The 4,558-nt window shown below is 35.3% G+C and overlaps 1 pseudogene; it reads right to left on the bottom strand.

The window, feature by feature from the left end:
• Positions 1–478: 478 nt before the first annotated feature.
• Positions 479–2,504, bottom strand: LOC130747710 (BTB/POZ domain-containing protein POB1-like; annotated as a pseudogene).
• Between the last annotated feature and the right edge of the window lie 2,054 nt (positions 2,505–4,558).

The following is a 4,558-nucleotide window of genomic DNA, read 5'->3' on the forward strand; positions in this document are numbered from 1 at the left end:
TTGATAAACAACATAATTCATAGATTTATAAACATCTCAATTCTAAATGTCTAATTAAACTTCATTCTTCAATATTCTTTTAATTAAACTTATATTCTTCTAATTAAACTTTCCGGACGAAGTCTTCAACAAACAACAACCACAAATAATATAACAAAGGAACAAAAGCAACCACAAATTCGGATTTGGGTTTGGGGTTAATCAATCCCACACCCAAACAAGTTTTAAAATTCGGGTGAAATCCAAACCCACTCTCGAACCCAAAAATATCGAGTTTCACCCGAAATTTCGTGTTGGGTTCAGGTAGGGCCCCGTAGGTTTGTGTTTTCTTGCCATCTCTACTGCAACACTTGTGTTACTAGATGTGTATATGGATACGGATAAATTTAAGTCTCTTCAGACAACAAGAGATAGGGTAGCCAATTATTCTGAAACTCGTCCATGACACTTGACTCGGCATTATGAAATCAAATCTATCTAACACTAGCAAATAATTTAATGCATAGTAACTAGGTATTAAAGTTGTACAAAGTTTAGAATTACTACTGTATAACAGGAAATGATAGATTTAAAGCTAAAATGTAAGGCTAACAAGTAGAATAAAAAGATCATAAATTGAACTAAAGGGATCAAGGTATGATAGTGAGCTGGGCTCTAAGATGGAGAATGCCGTTAATGAAAAAAGGACTATCCTCTGCAATGAATTTAGTCCATGGAACCCCAAACATGTCACCGCCAACATACGTCCCTGCAGTAAATGTATAATGAGATTTGAACATATTAACAAACTCTTCTCCAGGCCTCAACCTTGCAGCATATTCAAGGTCCACAACAAAGCTTCCTGAAGACTTTTCCGACATTGCCACAATCATGTCAAAAAAATGGAATTTACACTCGTCAATTGTGTTGCATTTTGCTGCTAGAAAAAACCTTTGTCCGCCCAAATAGAATGGTTGAGTCTTCATACTACCAAATGGGAACCAAGTGATACACTCCTTTTGCTTCAAATCCAAGTATACCACACATTGTTGTCGGGGAGGTTCAAATTCTACCACCTTAACATAGCGATCCAAGTATGCCCTCTCCACAAAACGAGGGTTCAAAGCATATGTTGTGAGTGATTGTTGAGCATCGGCCTTGAAAAGTATGGCTTCAAGTACAAGGTCAAATGCATCCTTATGTGCAAAGTCATCACAGGTTAAGACCTTCTCAAGCGTTTGGCATGTCAAGGGAAGCGAATTAATCGCGCAAGCCGTGTACCCACAACTTCTTGCCTTTCTTTTTGTCCGTCGTAATGTTGTCTAACCCACTTTAAAACAGTGTAATATACAACATCTTCGCATACAACTCGGAGATCATCACTAGCCAAAAGTGCCTCTATTCCAGAGAGAGGCAAGGCCATAACCTCTTCCTTGAACCTGGTCAAATTATTAGCATTAAAAAAGAAAGATGACAGATGAAAACAATGAAGAATGACAGATGTTTTGATGGAATGCCATAACAGAAAAAGCCTCTCAAATATTTGTAACATAAAGTTGATTGACAAAAAATAAAAGTTGTCTACATTAGATGCAACACACACGAGCCCAATACAAAGACTTACTTGGTTATAATCTTATATCGGCCAACAAGATACTGCTTTGCCGCATGAGTAAGCGGTTGGAGTGCATCGGTGTGAGGAAACTCTAGATAAAGTAATGCAGAGTCAAGTGTCATGGGTGAATTTCACAATAACTGACGACAGTAATTCATACATGAAGAGAGTTCAAATTTATCCGCAGCCATAAGCACATCTAACAATTCTGGTGCTGTAGTAATATTCAAGGTATTACCTGTAATGCAAAAGAACGAACTATGACATTTAGTGACCTATTTAATAAAAATTAAAATGATGATGCAAAGATATAAGAGGTTACCAGATAGCTTAATCCTAACCTGTCTTTGCTCTGACTGACTCATCCCATATGAGGAAAGCTGGAAAAATAAAATATAAAATAAAATGGCATGCAAATTAAACATATTTTTGGATGAAGTATACATAATATAATATCTAACCTACCTTATAGAAGAAAGGTAGGATATGAGAACTAATATGCTGTGTTTTAACTCTGACAGCAGAAGAATCCCTATAGCGTTTTGCAGCTTCATCACCTATATTATCTGATGCGGTCACACAAACATAATTACACAGCTATAGCACAAATCAGCACACTTAACAAAACGAAAATCACAATAATTCAGATCAATTTCTACACAGAAAAATCCCAATATACCATTTTCGTGTCGTCTCTTCTTGCAGGGGCGAGCCCAGACTGAGTCAGGTGGGGCATCAAGCGGGTCGGTTCTGTTGGATAAATGATTGTCATTGAAAGCGAAGCCATCAGAACCGCGGAACCACTCAGACTCCATCACTGTGACCTCTCCTCAGCAGAGAAGTAGAAACCCTAAAAAATTGAGCATTGAATCACTCCGGAGAGGGATAGGCTTTTTTATATAGGCGGCAGAGAGTTTCACACAAGTAGAGTACAACATGTTTGGGCTTTTTAAAAATCCCCTGTTTAATTTTTTTTTTAAAGATAGCCTGTTTAATTAAAATTTCTGTTTAATTAAAATATAAAAGTTCACGTTAAAGCTTTTTTTAAAAAACCTATTTAATTACTGCAAAAAAAAACCTATTTAATTTAGGCTTTCGCCCCTCACATTATAAAAAAAAACCTATTTAATATTTTTTAAAATTAATTAAGCAGGTTAGATTTTTTTTTACATAAGCAAGTTAGATTTAGTTTTTTTTTTTAATTTCTGATGTATTAAAAAAAATTAGGTTTTTTAAAAGAGATTAATATGCACTGTCTGTGACGTCCAATCACATTATGCCACATAAGACTAAGTGGTTACACATCTTTTTAATTTCAATTAGTAAATTAATAAAGTGTTGATGCGGCGGAAATCAATTTGGTGCATGTGTAAATCAAGCTTACACTATGAGTGCACCTCTCATTTTCTCTTTTTTAAAAGTGTTTAATTTTTATGCACTAACGGTAAAAAAAAATTACCGTCAACCAATCATAATTTAAGGATGTGAGAAAATCACTTTTTTTATTTAATTTCATTAATTGATGTGACACATCCTTAAAATATGATTGGTTGACGGTGTAAAAATTTTCTCTTCTTAAAAATCTATTAAGCCTAATAATTCGGTCTATTTTATAAGATAACATCTGAAATTAATATATTGTGTGTTATCTATATCTATATGTCTATAAAAAAATATCAAATTTAAAAATGGGGGCAAAGCCAGAAAACGAAAGACAATTTTGCCTCACGTTACTTTTGGCCATAAAAACCATATCAAAGATGGTTTGTTCATTTCCATGTGGGCTAATGAATTTTTTTTGATAAGTTCTTATATGTTTATTTTACAGAACTTGTCTCAGCTAGCATCTATCAATTATGATCTGGTGATTAGGAACTCCAAGGAGTCACCCAATGACTCGAATCCATCTGTATCATGACATTGCTAGAGGTTTGTAAGTTTCTCCAAGCGATAAGGTCCGAATAGGGATTTCATTTTCAGAAGGAAGAAGCACGCACATTTGACACCAGTACTGTTATTTCTACAAAATATTGTTATCATTTTAGAAGCAATGTGATGTGCCTCACAAATTCTTTTTCATTGGTTTTTTTCACCTTTCAGTTTAGAATTATTTGTTCTAGGCTTTGATAGGGTGAGATGCTAGTTATATTCCATCTGCTCCGGTGCTTTTGGATAGTGTAGGTCAGTATAGTGCCTTTCATCCTTTGCTCAAACCGAGTCTTAATTGTGGAAAGTGCATCTTCCCGTGAAGGTTGTAGGTAGCTTTTGATTTCTTGTACATAAAGTTTACATTGCAGTGAGACAGTAAGTAGATGAAAATGAAGTGCACCCTAATTGTTATCATAAGCGAATGTGGTAGAGACAAACTTTTGGCAGTTCTGAAGTCCTTTTATTTCAACTGTTAGCATTTAATTTTTATTCTGCGGTTACGAGCCTTAAATTCACTTACTGGGAGAAATTCTAACGCGCACTATATTCTGAACACCCACTTACTGGGAAAAATTCTAACGCGCACTATATTCTGAACACCCTCTTAACGTTAGTGTCTTAATTCAAGTTTCCATGAACTTTTGAACATTATCATGGTACTATGTGTTACTTTCCCACTTGGAGTGTGCTAAAGTAATGTACTAATATAGTTACTTATGAACTGTATTTATATTGTTCCAGGTTTTTTCCCAGCCCTTATTTGCATTTGTTGAAAAGTGGAGTGCACATAAGTGGCCGAAGAATGGTTTAGTCACTACAGAATATGAAATTCCCATTCCCTACTTTGGCGTGTACAAACTCAACTTCTTCTGCTTAGTATGGAGGACCATCTTTGTGATGTTGACTACCATCATGGCCATGCTATTGCCTTTTTTCAATGACATTGTTGGAATACTTGGAGCTTTTGGGTTTGGGCCCTTAACAGTTTATTCCCAATAGACATGTACATCTCACAAAAGAAGATTGGAAGATGGA

Source organism: Lotus japonicus, chromosome 3 (genome assembly GCF_012489685.1).
Source record: "Lotus japonicus ecotype B-129 chromosome 3, LjGifu_v1.2".
Taxonomy (NCBI): domain Eukaryota; kingdom Viridiplantae; phylum Streptophyta; class Magnoliopsida; order Fabales; family Fabaceae; genus Lotus; species Lotus japonicus.